This window comes from Aethina tumida, chromosome 7, assembly GCF_024364675.1.
Source record: "Aethina tumida isolate Nest 87 chromosome 7, icAetTumi1.1, whole genome shotgun sequence".
Taxonomy (NCBI): domain Eukaryota; kingdom Metazoa; phylum Arthropoda; class Insecta; order Coleoptera; family Nitidulidae; genus Aethina; species Aethina tumida.
The window spans coordinates 8,444,000-8,470,157 of NC_065441.1; the positions used below are offsets into that span (position 1 = coordinate 8,444,000).

General features: G+C 27.8%; 4 long non-coding RNA genes and 1 other non-coding gene across 5 annotated transcripts; 1 reads left to right on the plus strand and 4 right to left on the minus strand.

Annotated features, from left to right (window-relative positions):
* Positions 1 to 113: 113 nt before the first annotated feature.
* LOC109598556 (uncharacterized) lies at positions 114 to 538 on the minus strand. The gene is made up of 2 exons (XR_002191497.2): positions 402 to 538; positions 114 to 336 (listed from the first exon to the last, which is right to left on the minus strand). It is a non-coding gene; the product is annotated as an uncharacterized LOC109598556 (long non-coding RNA).
* A 481-nt stretch (positions 539 to 1,019) lies between these two features.
* Positions 1,020 to 1,374, minus strand: LOC126266172 (uncharacterized). The gene is made up of 2 exons (XR_007548644.1): positions 1,302 to 1,374; positions 1,020 to 1,232 (listed from the first exon to the last, which is right to left on the minus strand). It is a non-coding gene; the product is annotated as an uncharacterized LOC126266172 (long non-coding RNA).
* A 620-nt stretch (positions 1,375 to 1,994) lies between these two features.
* LOC126266173 (uncharacterized) lies at positions 1,995 to 2,308 on the minus strand. The gene is made up of 2 exons (XR_007548645.1): positions 2,273 to 2,308; positions 1,995 to 2,208 (listed from the first exon to the last, which is right to left on the minus strand). It is a non-coding gene; the product is annotated as an uncharacterized LOC126266173 (long non-coding RNA).
* A 1,294-nt stretch (positions 2,309 to 3,602) lies between these two features.
* On the minus strand, positions 3,603 to 4,542 carry LOC109598558 (uncharacterized). Its single transcript, XR_002191498.2, has 3 exons — positions 4,419 to 4,542; positions 3,880 to 4,264; positions 3,603 to 3,818 (listed from the first exon to the last, which is right to left on the minus strand). It is a non-coding gene; the product is annotated as an uncharacterized LOC109598558 (long non-coding RNA).
* A 13,812-nt stretch (positions 4,543 to 18,354) lies between these two features.
* Positions 18,355 to 18,426, plus strand: Trnad-guc (transfer RNA aspartic acid (anticodon GUC)). Its single transcript has one exon. It is a non-coding gene; the product is annotated as a tRNA-Asp (tRNA).
* Positions 18,427 to 26,158: the final 7,732 nt, after the last annotated feature.

A 26,158-nucleotide genomic window follows, 5' to 3' on the forward strand; every position in this document is an offset into this window, starting at 1 on the left:
ACAATTAACCCACCAGACTCCAACATCTTAAAATTTCTTTTTTCTTAACTATGTATATTATAAGGATTATGGCGAAAAAGTTAATTTTGTAAATGTAAAATAATATACACAAGTAATTTTTGAAAGTTTTATTTGTCTCTAGCTACTCAGTTCAAAGTTTAAGTTGGTAGCTGTTTAACCAAGAATGGCACCATGTCCCAAACCCAAACCAAGTCCTCCAACAGCTACGGCTGGTGCGGCCAAAATGGGAGCTCCGGCAATAATACCAGATGGTTGTGGTTCTGGCTCAGCAACGGCAGAAGCAACGAGTACCATCAAGGCAACGAAAGCAAGAATCTAGAAATGTATTATCCATTACAGACATTTATGTCATAATATAAAAATTAAAGGGAAAAACTTACCAAGAATTTCATCATTTTGAATGTAGTTGATTGTTCTGTTCACAACAAACTGATGCCGTGTCTTCGTCCAGCCCCATATTTATATTATTTCTATTGTGGAGTTGAGATCACGCAATTTTTCAACAGATTGAATAACGTGTAACGTTAAACGCCTAGTAACATTGATTTAATTAATGTCGTCATAAAAATCTTTTATCCGTGGTTGGTCTGTTGGTGTGTTTTTCTTTGTTATTTATATTTAAATATATTAATATGTATGCCGTGACTTACTAGGTAAACAATAAGAATTGTTTATCGTTTGTTACGAAGAAAGATCTGGGTGATAAACATGTAAAGAAAAGTCGGATAATTAGGGGTAAATTTTATATTGTTATAAAGTCCTGTAACAGAGGCTTACTGTAGTTCAACTAGTTCTAGAATTCTGTTTTGTTAACAATTAAATTTAAGGTATTCCTGTCCTCCATTTAATAAGTTATTATTATTTTTGTTGAAAGAAAATATAATATGGAATATGATCTTCCCTTTTGCCAACATTTTCTATCTATTTTCTCTTTGATTGTGCCGTTATTATAAAATATGCCTATGTTATGCTTATCAAGTAAATTTAAGATATCTGTGTACATTTTTATAATTTTATTTTTCTACAAACTACACAAAAAACACAAAATTGTGTCGGGTAACTGTTTAACCAAGAATAACTCCATGTCCCAAACCAAGACCCACTGCTGGTGCGGCCAAAATTGGAGCTCCAGCAATAATTCCAGATGGTTGAGGTTCTGGCTCAGCAACGGCTGATGCAACGAATACCATCAAGGCAACAAAAGCCAAAATCTATAATAAATATTGGTTGTTATACATGAAATTACTGATAGATATTCTAGAAAAACTACAACTACTTACCAGAAATTTCATCATTTTGAATGTAGTTGATTGTTTTATTCACAATAAACTGATGTCAGGTCTTCAGTCTGTCCATTTTTATATTGATTCTATTATGAGGGGTCGGGATCATGCAATTTTTCTAACGATTGAATAAAGTTTAAAGAGTGACATTGAAAAAATCTAACACTTTCTCCTCAGTTGTTAATGAATATCTTCTCTAGTGTCTAATAATACTAATACTAAGTAATACTTAGATACTCATGCCTTTTCCTTTTGTTCTGTCTGTTTTGCTTTTTCTTGTATACCCTTCTATGCTGAAACTTCATCTTTTAAATTTAGATCTTTTGATATAAATTTTTTAAGTTTCTCTGTATTCGTAGTACAATATATTCCTCTTTTATTAGAGTTATGGTGATTGACTTTGTGCTTGTGTTATATTGTGTAAAATTATTTCTTCCAAAACTCATTATTGTGGTCAAAAAGACCGAAACTTTTGCGACTAAGTCTTCTTTTAATGGAACTTCCTAAGGAAGAGAATATGTACAATTTATTATTTCATATTTCAGAATTACCGTAAACTTATAAGTGATTTTTATGATTTTCTCAATTTTAAGACCAAATGTATTTAGGAGTTAAACTGCTATCGGGAACCTTTTTTTTTGTCTTCCTTATTTCGACGTGTACAATATAATTAAAAATAATATACACAGGTGAATCGTCATCATTTTATTTTATGTAGTTAACTCATTTTACAGATTTTGCTGGTGACTGTTTAACCAATAATTGCTCCACGTCCTAAACCCCAACCTCCGACAGCTACGGCTGGTGCGGCCAAAATTGGAGCTCCAATGATTCCAGATGGTTGTGGTTCTGGTTCAGCCACAGCTGAAGCCACGAGCACCATTAAGGCAACGAAAGCCAAGATCTAAAAAACAGTCAGGAAGTCACTCATACAGCATATAAAAAAATACAAAACTAATAGTACTTACAAAGAATTTCATCATTTTGAATGTAGTTGATTGTTCTATTCACAATAGACTTATGCCTCTTTTTAGTTCTGCCCCATATTTATATTGATTTTGTTGTGGAGTTGATATAACGCAATTTTTCAAAAGGTTGTATAACTTATTTATTGTTGTTATAAAAATCTTTCTACCACTGTAAACCAGTTGGTGGAGATTTTTTGTTGATTTCTAGAATACATCTCATTAAATAAAACGTACAAGTTGTTTGTTTAATTAAATGAAATTAAGTATGAATAATTATCAGAAGGTAATCAATAAATTAGACAATTTTTAGAATGGAATTAATGATTTATTTATGCAAAAAAGAATTAGAAGAAAAATTTTGAGAGGAGCAAACTAATAATTTTAATTTCTTTTCAACAGTTACTGTTGCTAATTGGTATTGCTATTGATATTCTAATACTTAATTACTTTGATGTCCATGTTTGGATAAATGTGTACTTTGTTGTCATTTCGTAAAATGTAATTAATATTTAGAGCATCAAAGAACATTCTTTTACCCAGTTGAGTTTTTTGTTCAAGTTTCCGGTCACTTGGATTTTATGATGTTCTTTCCATCCAAACTCTATTAAACTAAACTTTGTACTCTCCTCTTTGGTTGCGTGTATTTTATGTTATTTAATTTTATCCAAAGGTAGTTTTGTTTCTTCTCCATAATATACTTCTATTAAAACAACGACGTTACATTTACAGATTCTTGTTATTTCCTTAAAGGATTTTTTAAAGTAATAATTGATATTACTTTATTTTTGGATCTGTCATGATACTTTTTGAGAAATCATTCATTGTCTTTTCTTTCTTTTATCCACATAGTTCTGAGTCGATTCACTAGACGTTTGTCATAGTTAATTGCTTGTCCAAAAATTATTGTGTTCTTTATATTACGTGTATGTTAACAATTAATGAATAAAGAAAAGTATATAAGATGATTCTCGAAAGAATCTAGTTTTTCGAAAAAAAGTTACTTCTAATAATTCTTAACAAATTAAGTTAACAATAATATATGTAGTTTCTAACAATCAACATCAGCTGAGTATATAAATATAAATATACAAATAAATATTACTTTTAACTGTGTCTGTATTTCATATTCTATGCGTGACATATTTATTATCAGATCTACTATATTTCACATCATGATATTCCTATTTTCTAATTATAGTTCAAATCTCGTATCCTTTATTAAATCTCCAGTTTTTGAATCATTTGTTTGAACTTTCCTCAATTTTCTTTACACTATTTCATAATGTCATTCTTGTTTGTCAGATATATTATTTTAAAAATAAAAGACATATTAATAATAATCGCTTTATTTATCAATATTTTCAAAATATTGTAAGAACGCTATTTAACCAAGGATAGCTCCATGTCCCAAGCCAAGGCCCCCAACAACAGCTGGTCCAGCCAAAACTGGCACTCCAACTCCAACTCCAACAACACCAGATGGTTGTGGTTCTGGATCAGCTACAGCTGAAGCTACGATCACCATCAAGGCGACGAAAGCCAAAAGCTAAAAAAATTATTTATCACACATCTTGAACACAAATCCAAATCCATTAAGTAATACCTACCAAGAATTTCATCATTTTGAACGTAGTTGATTGTTTAACTGACAATAAACTGATGCGTATGATTCTAAGAGCCTCCTATTTATACTGTTTTATCTGAGGATAAGGATAACGCAATTTTTAAATAGGTTGAATAAGGTTTAGTTTCTGTTTTCAAATGCAAGGTTAATAAAATACGATTAATTGCGATGTATTTTATTGGGTAAATAACATTTTTTGATTCGATGTAGCTTTAACCAAGGATGACTCCGTGACCCCAACCAGTGGAGACTACACCACTCAAACCTGGAGCTACAAGGATGGCACCGCTAGGTTGAGCAACTGGTTGAGGGTATGGCACTGCAGACGCCAAACTCATCAAAGCCATGATGACAAGAACAGCCAAAATCTGGTAATTATAAAAAATATTGCATTTCTATTTTATGATAAAATAAAAACAAAAAAGAAAAAAGAAATATAACATTGAATTCCAAAATTCCTGAAGTGCATATTAATTACATTTTTAAGAACTTTTATTTATAATATTATTTTATTTGACTTACCAGAACTTGCATGATGATTGTTGTTTTACTATTGGAATAAAACTGATGATCTACCATCGTTTCCGACTATATTTATATGTTGAAAATTTATAAAAAATACTGATTGAAAGGATGCTGTCCTATGTAGAACATGATTGTACAATTTTCTTAATAAATATGTATTTTTTCTTCCTCACTGACATCATAATGAATAAATTTACATTCAAACAGTAAGTAATTATGCAAATTGGATTTTCATTAAACGTAAGTATCAATATTATATAAAAAATTAAAAATATAAACAAAACTAATAAATTTATATTTTTAAATAGGAATAGTAAATTTCATTTATCATCAATGATAATATTATTATTAATACCAATATTTTCCATATTTTTATAATTCTTTATATAATCTTGAAAGAAAAATGAATTAAACAAATAACACAATATATTTTTGTTTGACAGATTCTTGGCACTTTTATCAATGCAAAATTATTTCTTAACAAAGAAAAATTATAAAATATATTATCCATTTTCATAACGCAATATGTAAAAATATTAGATAATAAATGTCACTTGGATACATAGAAGTCCACATATAATTTTATTTTTATGAATTAAACATATGTTTATTACTCATGTTGCCCTTGCAGCAATCAAGATTTATTGTTAATAATTTTAATGTTGTGGCCCAACGTGATTTACACTTTTGTCAATCAGGTCAAGTTAATTAAAAGAAATCAAAGACAAAAAAAAAATAGTGTAAAAATACAAAATAACAAAATTAAAAAAAAAAAACTAATAGCAAAGAAAGTATGGACAGTGTTCTGTGATCAATCCTTTTTCCTATTTGTCTTTTGTATTTGTTTGGTCATAATCAAAATAAAGAAACACTTTTTGTTTTACATTTTTTTATTTACATAATTTAGTTCTACAATTCACTACAATTGACTGAACTCGAAGAGAGGTATAGAATGTTATCTGATAGACAGAAAAATGAAATTAAACGGGAAGATATTGAGATACATTTTTTGTTTGGTCGTCATCCATTACCAAATTTTGGCACCAATAAGTGGAGTGGCGATTCCGACTCTGGCGATTGGGGCGGCAATTGGGACACCGATTGCTGGGGCGGCTACGGCCAAGGGGGCGCCGATCAGACCGCCACCGATCACTGAGGCGCTGACGGTTGCGAGGGCCATCAAGGCGAAGAGGGCGAATACCTAAACAAAATTTTTTACTTTTAGTTAAATTGCAAGTATACATGTGTGACTAAAATATTTCGGAGAAAGTAACTTTTATGTTGAGAAAAAAAAACAATTGAAGAAAACTGGATGGAAACCGAAGAAAACTTCTCTTACTCAATGTTTCTTCGTAAAAATTAAGGTAAAAATTATTATAATACTTCAGAAAAATATTCAAAGATCTTTCTTCTTAGGTATTTATACGAGGAAACAGTTTGACAATAGTCAGATTCAGTTAAGAACAATTTTATCGACATAAAATCCGTTCCGTGTTGCCCTTTCAGACTACATGTCTTTAATGCATGCAGCTAAAATCAATATTAATAGAAATGACATTTTTATGCAAATCTAGAAAATTATAAAACAGTTTTTTTCGCGTAGCTACAAATCAACAATAAACCTGTACAATTCTATCATGGTGTTATTCAACTTCAATGAAACAATTTTTGCTGTTCGCTTTCTACTCACCATGAATTTCATGTTGATGCTTGGTTGGTTTGTTCTATTTGTTGAATAAAACTGATGCTGTTATTTCGAAGTGACGTGTATTTATACTGAATCCCATACACCTATGTTTCATTGTTTGAGAATATGTTGGCCTTAGAAGAGATTTTTATAAAATTGTAATTTATTCTCGTTCAACGACCATATTGTTGAGCCTATTGCGCAAGTTGTTTTTGTTTTTGCCTCATCCAGGAAAGGAATTTCTAACAGTCAGCTATGAGGATTTAATTACAGATTTTCACGTATTGTAAGAAAAATTGAACAATATGTAAGGTAAAAATGCTTTATTGTGTGGTATTTTTGTTTGTGCATAACTGTTGTACAGCGGAAATGTAATTCCAAATACTATTTCATCATGTCGGATTGAAGGTGTAGCTGGTAAAGTCGATAAAAGACCGGGAAGTATGCACTATATTTTTTAAATATTACTAAATAAATGTACTGAAATTAATTTATTAAGTTTAAATATCCAAAAAATTTTAAAATTGTGTACGTTCTTTATTCCTTCATAACATGATGGTGATCCAATTTGCTTCAATTTTTCTGGCCTACGCCTCTTTAGACTGATTTTATGTATAGGAACATATTAAACAACATTTGACTTCCATTTAATGAAGAAATTGTGCTCCAACATGTGATCCAACATGAAAACATTCCAGAATTGAGACCGATTGGTTAAAGGACTAAAGCATTGATAACATATTTTGTCTTACCCATACAATCTAGAAAACACAAAGGATCATGTTTATGTACAAATTTAAATGAACACATTTCAACAGTTCTTGGAGGATATAGAAATATTGTATATTTGGTCTATGTCACGGAGATGGGCCAAAACCTTAATACAAAAAGGATATTATAAAAAGTGTTAATGTTAAATTAAATAACGTAGATTTAATCATTAAAAATTCCTTTCAAAATGAAAGTTGCTTATTCATTTTATAGAATATAGTAGTTTTTATAAAAGAATGGAAAACAATAATAACACATTAATATTATTCTAACAGTTAACATTAAATAATAGTTGTGGTTAAAATATTCAACATTTTAAAAAGTTGCTATAATAATGTCCGCTACTGTATTTAGAAATACCTACGTATTTTTCTTAAATTATAATTGAATTTTTTAAGGAATTATTTATCATGAATAAACATTTAATGATCAAAATAATTTTATATTTAATAATTATATATAAAATAATAATAAAATGCTTTTGTTCATTTTTAATTTTTCAAGCTTCCTTTAATGGACACTATCAAATATTTTTAATGGAAATAGTCACTTTGTGATATCTCATTTGAAAGATATTTTTGTTCTCCATGCAATAAAGTTCGTTTAACATTATTATTATTTTATTTTTTTTATAAAATTATGATCACATAGCTGGCAATTATTAATTTAAGAAAATATTTTTAATTGTATTTTATAATTTATTTTTTTCTCGTATATGTGTAGGTTTCATAGCAGTCATAATTTCCTTAATGACTTAATGTATCCTAATAAATCTTGTATGTTGAAAACATCATTATACCCATACCCAATGCATCATAAATAATACAAGTCGATGGAAACAGTCGATTAACATGTTAAAAACCATTTATTAAATTAAAATCGATAATTACACACCATTATGACTCGCCATAAATAACATAGAAGTTAGTAGGCAATATCATTGTTGTTTGTATAAATTGTTGACAATTTATTTGTATTTTTATTTAAATAAACTGCAATTATTTATTATTTTTCGAAGCAAAAGTCTTGACCTTGCCAGTATATCAACGTAATACGAACCCGTTACAAATGGGACCAGTATGCAATACCTTTTCATGCGATTAATCGATGGATACTTAAAAGGAAACATTTCTCGGATAAGTGCTTGTGTTTTATGAATTTCAATCAGGAAAGTCAATAAATCAATCGTAAATATTAAAAAATTGACAAGAGAATGTGAACTGTGTTAAAGGTCTAGTCAAACTCTTATTAGAAACAAGTGCACTTGAACACTAACATCAACATATGGAACTTGTATGTTCAATCGTGTCAAAAAATGGAAGATTTTAAATCCGACGAAATTCTCTCACATAAATTAAAAGCGTAAAAATCACCCAAGTCAAGTAACTCCGTCTTATTTGAACCCATGCAGTTGGTGTTCAGTTCGCGTCCATTCTACTGAATTTATCAAGTGTTCGGCCCCGCTGCGTTTTGAATATCGCCGTCGTGTGAAATATCATTCGGAATCGGTTGGAACTCCGGTAGAAAACCGGCCGTAACGGAATCACAATCCAAAACGCAAACAAGAACCATTGACATCCGTTTAATTCGCCGTGTATTACAATCAATTACGAAACGCGGACTGAAAAATAAGTAAGTTAAAAGGTGTAAGTCAGTCAGTCATAAAATCGACAAGTGACATTCTGTAATTGTCAGGCTGCAGTTAATAAATATTCGCTTTTTAAAATGTTGACGTGGTTTCATCCCCAGTTGGCTTATTTTACATATTTCCGCCGCGATACCGTCAGATCGGAGTCGGATCGTTTTGTAATTGACGTCTGGAGACAGAAACAAATATCAATTATCACACAGTCGTATAAAGTTACTAAAGAGGACATTTTTTGCTACTCAAACTCTCATATTAAATATTAACTACTTGAAAATTATTTTTTGATTTATTTGAATAAATTTTTACATCGTTTTTTAATATTTATTTATTAAACTCTACTTTTAATGTTAAAAAAAAAACAATAAAATTGAAATATCTCAAAATAAGGTTGTTTTATTCAAAATTAATCAAAAGCACTCTTTTACTAAATTATGCAAAGAATATGAAAAATGTAATAATAGAATATATTCAGTGATGTAGAAAATAGGGCACTATTATTATGAAATAAGGGTATTATTATGAAATAAGTTTATTACATTGAATATGGTGTGTGTTTTAGGATAATACATACCAAATTTAAAAATGATTAAACCAAAGGTTATGAAAATATGAGAATAAAAAACAATTTAGATTTTTTTTATTATTGGTCATAAACAAGACTAATTTTAGACTGAGAGACAAAATATATCAATATGTTAACAAAAATAATCTATAAGGTGTTTCTAAGATAGGTGAACCAAATTTGACACAGTAAAAACAGCCCCTCAAATTTAAACTTACTAATATTTTCGTAACCTTTGATACAATTGTATTTAAATTTAGTATGTATTATCATAAAATACCCCACTGTTACAATATAGAAAAAGTTTATTACACTAAATTGTAGGCATCTATTTTAAGGTAATGCATACCAAATTTAAGCACGATTGGACCAAAGGTTACAAAAATATGAGAAAAAATTTAAATTTGAGAGGCTTCCAAATTTTGATCACAGATTTTTGAAGCACCTTGTTTATAATATTAAAAATATAACCTCTTCTACCTTTTATCTTGACAGGAAATTTGTCTTCAAATCAATAATATTGTTTATTTAACACAAAAATACCATCAAACTGTCAAACTGTAATTTGGTAAAATATATTTTCTTAATATAATGGTTCTTTTTTCATAGAAAATCATTCAAATTTGCTTAAATAGTTATATTTTTATATTTTTTTAGCTTTGATCAGGACAGGAAGTTAGTTTCACATCAAGAACATACACATTTTTAACATATTATATTGAAACTGAAATGTTTTTAATAAATATATTTCTTAGCTCTCCGTGAGAATTGTTTGTCATTTTAATCCTGGTTTGATACAACTGTGGATCGGTGATCTAATCTACAAAGTCGGGCTTCCCGTAATTCTCTGGTAAATATTTGATGATTTTGGTGCGATCAATTAATTCGATTTGCCTTTCGGGCATCACCCCGCTCGAAAAACAACCAACCACAAATCGACGGTCCGTCATATCATAAATGACATATGAAGATAAAATCGTCTGGAATATTTTATATAAAACATTTGAAGATAAGTTGACCATTAAGGGTTAATGAAAATATTTAGGTGACATAATAGATAGTGATAGTTTATCTAAATTGAAACACTAATTAAATTGTCAATAATAATAATAAAATTCATATAAATAAATAATTTTTCTAACTAGTGGTTAAATTTTTTCAGAAACAAGTATAGATAACTAAAAATATGATTGAATTTTCAAATAAACCACATGTCTGATGTCTGCAAGAAGAATTCCAGTTAGAGTGAATTATGAGGTTGCCCCATAACTCCGTACAAATGATAAATAAACACACATTTAAACCAAGTCAAATTCAAAGCGTCCCAGCAACAATGGCCAATTTAATGGTGACATTTACCCTGCGAATTCCTCACCATTGAAACCACGGCTAATAGAGAGGTATGTGTGTGCAAACAGATAAAGTTATAAATGTAAATCGGGTCGAGGGAACCCCTTTCGGGGTGACTGGAAAATGGAAGGTAAGACGCGACCCCTTCGGCTACCATTTAATATTAAAAATGCGTGGTAAATTTCAACGCCATAATGTTTATTGTTTATTCGCCGTGCGACAGGGGTGAGATGCGTATATTTTTTTTTTATTATTGTGATTGTAGCCAGTTTTCTATGGTCGGGACCAATGAATAGGCGTATTATAACAACGGGTTCTAACATGGCTTCACACTTTATAACTGGCACAACATATGGCAAAAAATATGAATTCAATTATGTACTTTGTTCTTCTGCTCATGGGCATAATAAGTAACTATAATTTTAGTTAGTTTAGTTAATTTTTTTAATAAGAAACTATTCAAACAACTTTATACAACATTTAAATTTATTCTTAAAATTATTTATGACTATATTTTTATTATTTTATTTAATAATCTTTATATAATAGCGTAAATACTAATGTTATTTAATTAATATACATCGGTGGCCATAATTATGGCAACTTATTAAAATATTTTACTAATATATTTTTCTGTTACTGTTGTGCACAAAATTATAGCAACTTTCTACTTTTTTAATAATATTCTTAAAAATTCTTTTTATATATTTCAAAAGACCATTAATTTTATTTATATATATTATTATATTTTTCTTATATCTGATTATCTACAGAATGATTCATAAAAGCTGTACAAAAAAGATATTTTACATCTTATATGTATGTATATTTCTGAATGTTTAAGTCAAATTTAATTATTTCGAAAAATTGTAAGATTGTAAACTTTACACTAATAAAATTTTATATTTTAATTATTTAAAGTTCCTGTTAATCAAATAATTTAAGAACTAATGGATTATAAGGTAGTATATCGTACATAGAATACAAATTTTCAAAAAAATGAATAAAAATTAATATATCAATTATATTTTTCACATATATTTTTATTTAGGATTATTCGTATAGTCTCCTTGTAGATTTCTGCAAAATTCCCCAAAGAATAATTTGATAGTCAAATTTAATTGATTTGAAGAAGCTACCGGTCAATAAATTTTATAACACCAATAAATTATAAAATTGCAGAATCCCATCCCCTCTAACCCAAAATTAACTTTTATTTATAACCCGAGTTAAATATTTTGATTCAACTATCTATTGTAAACGTTTGTCCACAATATTTTCACTGGTTATAACAGAGGTAGGTGCTTTCTTTATTCATCTGGAAAAGTCGTAGTGAAATTTTACAACCCTCGTAAAATTTATTGCAATTTTGCATATTTAACTTGTTACATTTCTTTAAAGTCGGTTTCCAAATAGGTAAATGCGATTGATCGTACCTGTAATATGACTTTGAGAACTCAAACCTAAAAGCTTAATCAGCTTTTGCTTGTTTTCGAATTATAATTGATATAAATCCCTGATTGTTAATAAAAGTTATTGTAGATAAAACGATATTTGTAAGTCATCCCCGATTATCCCACAATAATAAAAATGTTCAGAAAATTGGATACGAAAGAAAGTTTTATGCTATAGTATAATTTATTTACTGCCAATCCTATACTAAACTAAATTAAAACAAAGTTTAATTTAATTTAATATAAATAATGTGTGATAAATTATTATTTATAATCTTAAAGTAAATGTAACGATTTAAATTAAAACATTTGTATTTTATTAAAATGAGTTAATTATTATATATATTTTTACAATATTATATTTACAAGTTACAATATGGAAAATAAACCTAAATAACATATTAACATTTTTCAAATTTATGTTTAAGAAATAAACAATTTTCTATAAAAAGATTTTTTTAGTGCTTCCAGTTTATTTATCTTTAAAAATAAAATTCTAAATTTACTATACTAATTTATTAATAAATATAGATGTATAGGTTTAAGGATTTAATGTAAATTCAAATTCAAAATTAACTTTTAATGTAAACATTTTAGTGGGTAACCACTTGTTTACAATATTTACTAACAATAATTTATAACAGATTAGTTTTCTTTTATTTTTAAGCTTTATTATTTCATTAATGGCTTTTATTATTGTAATATTAAAGAATAATACCTGAAGTAGATTACTTCAGGTATTCCAAAGTTTACAATAGTATACATTTTAATTGTCCATGTTTTATAAGTAAGGCAAATGAGCCTTTTTGATTGTATTGTCACATACGATGAATTCTGGCTGACTTAACATAAATGAGTTAAAAAACTAAACAAGACCTTGAAAAACTGACAATCAAACTTTTTTAATCAGTGAAAAAGGAGTTCTGATTGTTCAAATTGAAGACTTAAAAGTATCTTCAAAATGTTAAATGAGATGTTTTCAATCCACTATATAGTCCAGATATATATGTGACTTATTTATTTTTGAGATTGTCCAATTTTTTTATCCAATTCTGAAGAGGAGGTCACACTGAGATTGAAGTTGAAGATTCTTCAACTCCAAGAACACAGATTTTTATATAGAGATATGAATTTTTTTGCAAAAAATAGTTGATTTTAGTGCTGATTATTTTGTTGAATAAAGTTACATTACTATTTCCACCACCTAATATTCTTTTATAAACAATTACCAAAACAAGGTGACCTTTAAACATGAGATCCGAACATCCTTTCGTAACAATTAAACAAAAATAATTACTCCGACTTGGTAAGTTTTGAACCACAATCAACGCCCATTTCGAAAATATCAAGTTATCTGATGTGCCGCAACAGCCAAATATTAAGCAAACAATGGCGTTCCGATGGGGGAACAATTACGTAAAACAGTTGGCGCAATTAAATAAAGGTGTTGGCGTGGCGCGGGGGGACGTACTGTCATAATTACGTGGCAGCAGAAAATCGAAATTAATTTGGAAAATAATAAAGTAACCCGCCACGGTCGGCTCATCCGTATAATTATAGGTTTGCGATAGCCCGTTCGATTCATAACACCCAGTGTCTGGTGGACGTATTGTGGAGCGCGAGGAAAGATCGTACATAGGTGTGTGAAGTAAAGGGCCATTTCTGTTATATTAAACCCGTGTTTTTCCGCCTATGATGTTACCAGAAAGACATTTTGTTATTAAAGATCTAAAAGGAAATAATAAACAAGGTTTAAAAATTAAGAATAAATAAATAAGTAAAATTTAGTTCTTTTTTTGTATTTTTACATAATGTCACCCTAATTAATTTCTGGAATAGGGAGACTATCATAAATTACATTTTTTATTCCTAATCATACGTTAAAAAATATATAATTTAGCAGAAAGCTTTCAAGTAGTAAATTTAATTAAATATAACATATTATTAAAATTCAGCATAAAAAATATAGAATTAATGAATTAATTAATGAAAATAAACATTTTATTTTTTAGTTTAAATTAAATATTTTATTTTTTTAGTTTAAATTAAATATTTCCTTATTTTTTTAATTTAAATTAATATTAATATTTAATTTTAAATTATGGTAAATATTTGTTTTTTTTTAAATTTTAAATTAAATATTTTATTATTTAAAGTAAATATTTTACCTTTTTTAAATACAAATTAAGCATTTTATTATTATTATTTTAAATTTAAGTTAAATATTATAATTTTCTTTAATCGAAATTTAATAATTCAAAAATTTTTTTAATTTTAAATTGGACATTTTTTATTTATGTTAATTTAAATTTTATTTTTTTTTTTAATTTTAATATTTTTTATTTAAAATCTATTTTTAATTTAAATTAAATATTTTATATTTTTAAATTAAATATTTTATTATTTAAGGTAAATATTTTATCTTTTTCTAATTTAAAGTTTATTATATATTTTTTAAATTTGAATTAAATATTTTAATTTTATTTAAATGAAATTTAATAATTTAATTTTTTTTATTATAATTTGGACATTTTAATTATTTTGATTTAAATTGGTTGTTTTAATTCTAAATTAATAAAGTACTAAGAAGAAAGAATTTATAAAATTTAATTAGATAGTTTATAAAAAAAGTACTTAAATATTATTAAAATATAGTTTTTAACAAAAAATATAGAATTAATCAATATTGTTATATTTTTTTGGTGTACTCTCAAATATTAAAAACTATTAAGAAAAATTCAAATATTTTTTCATTTTTCATAAAATTTGGATAAATATTCTTTAAAAGCTATCCAACAATTCGCAATAAAAAAATAAATTAATTAATATTGTAATCTTCTTATTTTTATCTTATTAAAAGACATACTCTTCTAAAATTCATATATTGTTTATTTTTAAATTAGCAATGATTTTATACCGAATTTTCAAAATGTTTATAGTTTTTAATATATTTTTTTTTTAAATAAAATTATTAATTAAATAGAAAATCAATATTTTTTACACTTTCCTTTTGGTGTTTTTAGGATAATTGACAATGTGCTTATATTCAATTTTTAAAATTAGTTTAATTAGTTTTTAATTAATTTACCATTACTAGTAAACGTATTGGATGCACAGGTTATAAGAGCCTAAAGGCCCTGTTTTAAACTGTTATACGATAATGAGAGAGCATCGCGGCTCGCTTCCTGTTAAGATCTATGAGCGGGGCCTCCGGTGACTTGCGAAATCCCCCCAAACAATGAGTGTTCAAACAAATTGGAGGGATATGCGGCACACCGACCGTGTTATTAACGCCACTCCGCCCGAGATCCATGTTATTTTCCTATCATTCTCGCTTTTCGCCTTTCGATTGCCTTTTTGACAACTCGCACACCGGGGATGACCAACTACAATCGCTTTGTGCCAACTAATTGTAATTATCTATTTATTCGTTTCAGTTTTCGGTTTTTGTGGTCGTCATCACCTTTTCAAATTACATGTAGTTTTGTGTCTACTGCTACATTTTTTTCCTGTCTGGACAATGAACTGAAGCTAGTGAATGTGCATTATCAATAAAAAATCCTAACCCAAGAAAAATTTTGATTACTGTATGGAGAACTCAAGTAGAATTTTCCATTAAGAGTTCAAATGATCAATGCAATTGCCTACTCTTCTCAACCTGAGCAGGATCATGAAAAACTTACTCAAAATCTGTCATTATAGTCTGTAGAAAAAGGTTTTCTGTTTCTTTATGACAACACAAGATTATATGTCGCATTAAAGACTCACAGAAAGCTTTAAAGTTCTACCTCATCCACCATTTAATTAGATACTTCCCCATGTTTAATGGTTTAATTTTGAAAAGGGGTTTATAAATGAAGTTGTCTCGTTCTCCAGGAAAGTATAAGCTTATTTGTAGAACAATTAGGATTTTTGATTAGTTATGTTTAAAGTTAAAAGTTAAAAACATAAATTACTTTTTCCACCACCTAACGTGTGTACTTTTCTACTCAATTATCAAAATAGGTGTAAAGTTCGTCGTCCAGCAGGACAGTGTTAATTGGAAGGGTGCATGTGTTGGTGGTGTATGACGAGGGTGGCGCAACATCAGTTGGCAAGGAAGACAGTCGGTTTGTGTCGTAATTATTGATACAGTCACGAGTCAGCAGCATCCGGGGACGGGACAGGGTTCCGTACCAGGAAGGGGGGACGTTAAGTCGTGTTTAGGCGACCGCACGACTTGCCGGTGACGGCAGCGCGACGCTCGAGACGCGCTTCTTGCAAAATGAGGCCAATCAGAGCGGCTCCTCGACGCTCCCCGCGTTCCGACGCCCGTTTGCCATCGACACCCCCCCGAAATTCTTTGACGTGATGCCGGCACTAATGAGTCGCGGTGGAAACACAACATTTTCAGCACATTCGTAACGAGCTTTAGAATTGTTGATGTCGGGGGAAAACGGCTTCCGTGCCGTTTCAGTTTTTGTGAAAATGATCAACATATAAATAAAACTCATTGTGACACCTAAAAATACGTAATATTGTTTGTTATAACGAAATGTTAAATAACACATATTCAACTTAATAATAAATTAATTAAATTTTTAATAATCTATTAATAAATTAATGACTTTTAACACTTTACATATAAAATTTCAATTCGACTTTGCAAATTAAATTAATCTGTTAATACATAGGTAATTATTAAATTTCAAAAATCATTAATAAAGATTTTTATTATTTATTTAACAATAAAAGTTCTATAAAATTTTGATATTTTGATTATATGATAATTTTATTTTATTAGGTACTTTTGAATACTACCTTTTTAATGAAAATTCATTTAAATAATGTTTGATAAAAACATTTATTTAACATTAATACATTTATAAAATTTATGAATTAGAAGAATATTAATTTAAACTATCAATTTTTTACACTTATCAGATGAAAATTTAACCTTCATAAATAATAATATACTTAAATAACTTAGATAACTTTTGTTCGATTAAAATTTATGTGTGATATTGATAAAATAAATAAATTAACAGAAGGTTATTAAGACAAATTAATATTGAATAGATTATTTGTAAAACTAAAAGATTGACTGTAAAGATTTTTATTATTTATTTAACAATAAAATTTCTATAAAATTTTGATATTTTGATTATATAATAATTTTATTTTATTAGGTACTTTTGAATACTACCTTTTTAATGAAAATTCATTTAAATAATGTTTGATAAAAACATTTATTTAACATTAATACATTTATAAAATTTATGAATTAGAAGAATATTAATTTAAACTATCAATTTTTTACACTTATCAGATGAAAATTTAACCTTCATAAATAATAATATACTTAAATAACTTAGATAATTTTTGTTCAATTAAAATTTATATGTGATATTGATAAAATAAATAAATTAACAGAAGGTTATTAAGACAAATTAATATTGAATAGATTATTTGTAAAACTTAAACAAATTGAAACATTTGTTCTTTAAGTCAAACTCTATTAAAATTAAGTATTTTAACTATTTTATTCCATTTTTAATTGCAACATTAATTCTTTTTATAGTGAAGTAATAAAAAAATAATATTAGTCAATTTCAATTACACTGATCCAATTATCTTGACATTATATTAACATTTTGATTATATTTGATTACAAAATTGTTATTCATTCAGAAAAAATAAATATTAAGAAAAATATTGACAGAAATTGTTATAAAAATTAAGGGATAAAAGTAAAACGTATTAATTTTATTTAACTTAATATTTTCATCATATAATTTAAATGATTATATAATATTATATTTTAAGATACTTTTTGTTCAATTCAATATAATTATATTCTTAAAAATATTTGTGTGACATTTTTAAAATAAATCAAAAGAATGTTAATTAGACAAATTAATGTTAAATAGATTATTTGAACTTGATCAAACCGAAATATTTGTTCTTTAGGTCAAACTGTATTAAAATTAGATATATTAACTATTTTATTCTATTTTTATTGTAACATTATTTCTTTTTATAGTGAATTAAATAAAAAAATATCAGTCAATTACAGTTATACTAATCCAATTATCTTAAAAAGGTAACCAAATTATATTATTATGGTATTAATATTATAGTCATATGGTTTATGATAAATAAAATTCTAATTTTTTACATTGTTAAACACATGTTACACCACAAATATTTTTAAGAGTTGTTAAAATTTTAATAATTATTACTATTATTAAAATTCCGTTACTGATTTATTGTTGTTTTTATTAAAATTTTTATTAAAATTGTTATGTTATTGTTATCTATAATGTTTATATTTTATTTTAATTTTGTATTAAAATTAGAAAAATTTAATATATATAATATAATAAAAATTTTTGGCATGTTTTCGTTATTTAAGTCACTTTGTAGATAAAAATAGTATTAAATACGGTATTTAAGCGAAATGAGAGACAAATTTAAACAAGTCCTCGGTAGTATAGTGGTCAGTATCCCCGCCTGTCACGCGGGAGACCGGGGTTCGATTCCCCGCCGGGGAGGACTTTTTTTAAATATTTCAAAAAAACTTAAGTTTTCTTAATTTGGATAAAAACACAAACATTTTCTTATAATATTTTTCTAAAATGCTATATTTGTCATGTCCAACTCAATTCAGAAAACTATATGTAAAATTTTTATATATAATAAAAATATAGTAGTTTTTATAATACAAAAAACAAATAAATTAAATAAATAATGGTAAATTAATATAATTTTAACAATTGAAGAAAAAGAGTTATGGCTATAACTTGTCACTTTATCATAAATAATACATTTAAAGAAGTTATATGCAAACACCAAGCGGAAAATTCATTGAAAACTTCCCCAAATCCGTTGGGCGTGCAGTAGCCCCCAACCAACACCCACTAATCACCAATCAATCACGCTTAAACCGTTAACAATAACGTAATACTTCATTTTCCGGCATTTAAGGCAAAACATTTTCGGATAATGCACCATCGTAAATAAATAATGTCTCATTGTGTCGCAGCAAGTTAAACAATTTCCAAGGGCAATAAATACATCAGTATCCGGCGACGAACCCCCCGCGACCTTTTCTCTGGAACTTCCAGCCTTTTGCACTTGTCCACTGAGTAACCGTAAAATCGCGTTTTCTTCTACAGATAATGTTGCATAAAATGTCGTTATCGATTTGTGCATTCGAACTATCTGGGATTCTGGGAAGAGGGCTCCATGCAATAAATAGACCAGAGAATTAAAATTTGCACGGAACATATACAAAATAATGACGTAATGTTCCAAATGTTAAAGATGTGAATATTTTTTGAATTGGAAAGTAACTGTAAAAAACGAAAGTGAACGTTGCTAAAAATATGAATGTAAATAGTTGTAAACACTCATTATCAAATTTATGAACCCAAAAAATATTTACATAATTAAGTGTAATTTATTATCTTAAAGATTGTTAATTTATTTGTGGTTGAATTTAAGAAAATTAAAGTCCACGTTCTTCAACAAACGTTGATTCGTGTAATATTTCATTTCATTGTGACGTATCACACCTTGGGAAGGTCGCCGACCAACAGAATGCACAAAATAAAAACATCGATCCGATTTACATATCTCATCACCATTAACGTCACCTAAATTTTATCTTATTGTTGTGAATTAGCCATAAACTAAGCACGTCGACCCTTTCTTTATTTTTATTTGCCAGCCAGCAGGTCGAGACGAAAAAAGTCCTCAGGTTGATCGACTAGCAATTTTCGATTGATCGTAAAATTTTGCAGGAAATCGCCAGATTAACATGTTACTCAATTGATGGTTTCACCGAATAAAAACCGCATCTTAAAAACCCATTAAATTTAACTTTTCCCGTTGTCCGGTACATATGCTCTAATGTTTTTCTATTTGACCCCCGCACTTATCACCCTCTATTTCCCCACGCAAACAACATCCACCATCCAATATTGCAACTAGACGAGTAACAAAACGCCACGACACGTGACCGGTACAATGAGGCGACGTCGGATAACAAGCGGGACGCGTGTCCCTTCTTCTGGTCCCGCGGACCCGCGACACTACACCGCCAAACAAAATAAACGGCCTGTAATGAGATGATGCGTTGCGAAAACATGTGTTCAGTTCGATGGAGCCACTCCATGCTCTTCCGGATTTAATTAAGTCGGAGGGTGAGAATGGAGTCACTCTTACAGTGTAACTCCCATGAACGGGCGAAGTAGATTCTTATCACTTTTGAATTGATTCGTTATTTGTTATTCTTTTAAAAGGTAACTCCAACTGGACTTGGATAGCCTAAAGTTGAAGCTTAATTAATCTATCAATTACTATTGATGATGCTACTTGTTTAGCATGACTTACCAAGTTAGTGTTCAAATAAAAGTCATAATTTTATAAAATGAATCATTTCCAAACAAGAAGCAATTTAGAAGACAATCTCTTAAAATAAATTGATAATTTTGGGACATATGTTAGTTTAAAGATTATATTCCAGCCTTAATTTTCAGTTGAAGCTCATTTAAATGTGACCAATATTGTTATCATTTACTCTTGATGTTGATGATCAGTTGATACTTGTTTAGTAAGACATACCAAGTTGGGGTTCAAATAAAAGTTACAATTTTATAAAAAAACAATGCCTTAAAACCAAAATGAGTCATTTCCAAAGAAGGAGTACTTTAGAAGACAATCTCTTAAAATAAATTGATAATTTTAGTTTAAAGATTATATTTCAGCCACAATTTTCAGTTGAAGCTTAAATAATCTGACCAATTTTGGTATCAATGACTCAGTTGATGCTTGTTTAGTGTGGTATACCATATTAGGGTTCAAATAAAGGTAATCATTTTATAAAAAACGATGTCTTACATTAAAATGAGTCATTTCCAAAGAAGAAGAAATTAATGATTTTTGGATAAATGTTACTTTAGAAAAGGTGATTTCCAGCCACAACGTCAATCTTGATTCTAACGAAGACCCAAAACAATGAAATAATCACTTTCCCAAAAAGTAGTTTCCTGTAGTGACAAAGACAAGTCCAAATCCGTGGAAATCGCGTCCGCACGCTGAGTGGAAGTCAATAAATCAATGTAAGTGTGGTACGGATGAGGGCATCCCTTGTAAATTACGGTACGTATTGCTTTCCGCTTTAATTCCTCACTAAGTACTGGGCTACTGCATCCAGCGGTGACGACAACAATAACGTCGTAAACTGCGTCCGACTCTCTCACAATTTCTGGCCGATCTGTAGAATTTCGCATCCCAGTATGGGTTCCGTCTAATTGTTTTGGTTACGGGGTTTTCGTTCAAAATTTCCATCTGTCCGACGAAATGACGAGAGCGAAAATTTTGTATCGGCATTTTTCTCGTCGAGTGCGCCACATCAAATGCAATAAGTCGGTATCGAAATATCAAAGACCAATTTCGCGATAAAATCGGGCGTCGTTGAAAACAAAAGGGCCGGATAATTCACATTATTCATCCCCCAAGTGTCAATTCTGGTTGTGTCCTTTGTGGGTCACGTTCACGTTGCCGCTTTGTACTTAGGACGTTCATGTCATAACGACGCGTACACGTGCCTTACTTTAAATAAACATTTAATATGTGCCACTAGAGTTTATCAATCGCATCTTCAAGGGATAAATATGTGTGCGGGACAAAGAATATTAAAACTGTGGATGGTGCTTATCCACTTAGCATCGGGCTTTGTTGGTGCCGGAACCGTTGTCTGTAGAGATACAGCACGTTTCATTAATATTGTAATTTTGAGGGCGAATAGGAAACTCATTCAATACAGCAATAATCAAGGAGATAATAATTAGTATTGAACTTAATGGGAATTAATTAATATTTTCTTTAACATTTTTTTATTGTTTCTACCATCATAATAAAATTATTATAATGGTAGAAACAATAACAAAATAATAAACTAAAAAATAAAAAATAATTAATTGTTTTTTCTAAATTATTATTATTGATATTTATATATTATTTTGAAATTTTAAAAATAATTTGAAAAGATTTTAAGTAATTTTGTACGAATGTAATTAATTATAATATATTTTATAAATAAAAGCGAATTAATTAATTAGAACTAAACTAAAAAAATAATTCTGATTTTATACACGTCTGTTTAATTCTATTTTTTATTTATAATTAGTAAATTAATTTATTATATTAATTTCAATAATCAATAGGAAAAATATCTCATTGACATATTTTATTTGAAGTAATTATTGATAACTATTATTTCAATTAAGTTATTATTAAACTCAATAAAATTAGAATTTAAAAAAACATTTAATTAATTTTTTATGAATATGATATTAAGACAAATAAAAAATATAAATCAACACATTTTCAATAAAATATTCCATAATCAACAAGATTTTTTTTATTTTAATTATTATATTGATTTAAATTGAATTGAAAAAAATCAGTATATAAAAATTATAAATCAATACATTTTCAATAAAATATCCCATAACCAATAAGATTTTTTCTTCTAATTATTATTTAAGTGTATTTATTAATATTTGAAATTAAAATTTAAAATAATTATACAAGTTTCATAAATTATTGTTCTCAGTATAAAAAATTAATATTTATATTACAGTGAATTAATTAATAAGATAATTTTTCAAAAACAATCAAATATCTAGTCAGTAGAATAGTACTACTTTTGAAATTTTTGAATTATTTGTTTTTATTTGTATTAAATAAATAAACTTAATTTTTAATATATTTTAATGATGGGTGGAGAATTAGTTAATTGGAATTAATGCGTAATTTACTGAATATTCGTATATAATATCTAATTTTTAAAATCATTAAAAATAAAAATAATTCTGATTTTATGCAAATCTGTTTAATTCTATTTTTTATAATATTAATAAATTAAATTCATTTATTATATTAATTTCAATGAATAGGAAAATACCTTACTGATATATTTTATTGGAAATACTTATTGATTAGTATTTTAATTAATGTATTATTAAACTAAAATTAAAATATTAAATAGCATTTAATTAATTTTTTATGACTGTGAATTTAATACATACAAAAAATATACACCAATACATTTTCAATAAAATATTCAAAATTCATCATTTAAGAATTACATTGATATAAGTGATATTTGAAATTAAAATTTTAAAAATTATGCAAATTTGAAAAAGTATCAAAAATTTAATGTTTGTGCATTAATTAATAATAGAATTTTACAAATAAACAAATCTACTTTTAAGAATAGTGTTTCTTAATTAAAACTTCATTTTTTTTTTATTTTTAATATTTTATTAAGTAATAAATTCTATTTTATTATATTTATTGTAAATATTATTATATATTTCTAAATATTTTTATTATAAACATTCTATTATTTAAATATTTTTTATTTTCAAATGTTTTTATTATAAACAATATTCAATATTTTTAATCATATAATAATAAAATGTTCACTTAAATATTTTTCATTAAACAATTCTAAATACAAATTTAATAATTAACTTTCTTTCATTATTCGTTTATAATTACTAAAAATCAAATTATATTTTGTTTTATTAAGTTTTATTAATAAATATTTATTTATAAATGTGTAATATTTTATTTTATTATTCTTTAATATCTACAGTTTGTAATTTGTAGGATTGAATTGAATTAAATTGAATATATCTAACATATCATTGTTCTTGGTTTATATTTATTTTTATATTTCAGTGCATTATTAACAATAGAAGTTTACAAATAAAAAATCTAACAATAAGATAGTATTTCTTTGGAAATTCTTTTATTATATGAATGTTATCATATAAATTGTATCATTTCTATGTAATAAAATATTAATTAATATTATTATTAGTAATATTAAAAGTAGTTGAAATTTAATACATAAATAAACATTCTTTTGTTGTAATTTAACCACTTCTGTGTAACTTAAGACTGGACAACTTTATAAAAACTAATTTAGTACGATGACATTTTGAAACTATTCAAATAAATCACCCGAAAGCCAATATTTCAAAAATCTATATTTCAAAAACGAAACTTAAATATACGTGTTTCACAAACTTCAACAGTGACTTGTTTCTATAAGCTCCTACCAGCCGACATCATTGCGTTGTCATCTCTTCGAAAGGCCTGATTAATGACCCGCCCATTGTCCCAAGCCATAATATTTGCTAAAATATTAGCGGAGCCGGCAATTCCAGAAACAAACGTTTGAAGATGGCTCTCGGAGGCTGTTCCGTGAACAACATCCTTAATTTTATTTTGACAGTCCAATAAAATGCGGTGCCAACATTTGAGATTCTGGTTAAAATTCAGATGTTGAAAATTGCATATTCGCATGCGTTTTCAAAAAAAAAAAAATGAAACACTTGACAATTTTCGTTCCGGGAATAACCGATACTGTGGCATCACTTTGGGCCAGATTTTGGCCATAGAAATTCCACGACTGGTGCGTATCGAATCCGATTTCGGTGCAACGCTAAGTTAATGCGAGAACCAACGGCTCCATTATTGGTCTACTGATATATTTACAACCGTTGTGAATGCCTTGAAAGCGACTCCTGAATAATCGACATAATGTTTTTATTGCACTCCTTTATCAACGCAGAAAAAGTACCAATAAAACTTTAATGCTGCATTATTTTCCGTGTTGCACTCAACGATTTATGGACGTTTAATGCTGAGGAATGAATATGTGGATTCGTGTGGGAATGTTTTTGTGTGTCGCACAAAACTGCGACACAGTCGTTTCCTCTTCAAGTACAAAAATGCATTTTTACTGTTTGTCAGGATCAGTGAGCGATTGTGAGAGTGATTACATCCAAATATTTACCTCCGGATTGTGCCGAAAGCTCTTCCAAAGCACCGCTCGAGCTTATTGCTTGCTTATTAACGTAATACTCTGGTTATTAGTGCTAAGCACCGTCTCGAGGATAGAAAGGAAAGCCGTGAACCGGAAGAACTTAGTACTTATCCTTTGCCGCACAAACCCTTCACGGCGGTCCAGTTTACGAAACTAACGGATTATTAAAAACAGTCTGCAATAGAGGAATTAAGTCTCTTTCATGTCTTGCGCTTTTGCATGTTACAGGACCAACCCGGGGGGACTGTTTTCATAGGATTTCGTTAATCTCATTCAAGTTTTTCCCGCTGCGTTGCTCTTTCGTCCGGTACGGTTTTCGAATAAGCTATGTACAGTTATAACGTAAACAACGATGTTTAGCTACCAAATAACTGCACATCAATGCGGACGGTGCCAAATATTTTGAGACGACGGCCATATGGTTCTTTCAGTCTGTTGCTCCGGACAATTGAAGTTGTTCAAACAAGATTATAATTGTTGATGGTGGTGGAATGTGTTCAACAAAGCTGAATTTATGGTTTATTAAAATATATTAGTTTTGTTGCAAAATGCCTTTAATGCTGGTTTATTTGCACAGCTTTATGTACTTAGTTTCTTAGAATTAAGTAAGATTAGAGTTACTTAATAGGAACTACCTAAAAAAGTAAGCTTTTGGTTTAGGATTTATTTAAAAAAAAAAAATTATTTCATATTTTTACATTTTTGTACCAAACTATATACAAAATGTTTCTAAATTAGGTAGTCAAAATTTGGAAGCTGCTTTTTAACTTGAAAACATCTTTTTTTTCTCATATTTCCGGACCAATCAATTTTAAATTAGGTATGTATTATCCTAAAATACATGCCTATAATTCAAGCTAATAAATTTTATACATAATTATACAGTAGCTTAGTTTTTGGAGGTTACTTCTCTTTTTCTAGTTCTATTTGCAACGTAATTGAATATTTTTAAGACTATTAAGCTCTTTTTATGCTTTGCGCAATTTAGAAGAAAAGCAATTTAAAAGAAAAGATTTTGATATAATTCAGATTTAATGTTTATTTTATTTTTTTTCGAATACCCACAGAATCTACGTCATTGAATCATTACAGAAAAATTTATTACATTTATTTATTTTCTTCAAATATTAATGAATTATCTCAAAAAATCAAAATTAATCAAGACCATCTTATAATTAGTGGAAAATATGAATTAATATTTAAAAGTGTTAAAAATATACAGTGGCATAGAAAATAGGGCGAAAAAATAAAAGAACCCCACAGAATTTACGTCAATGTATCATTATGGAAAAATTTATTATATTGAATTGTTGGTGTTTAAGAATAATGTATACCAAATTTAAACAAAATTGGAACCAAGGTTACAGAAGTATGAG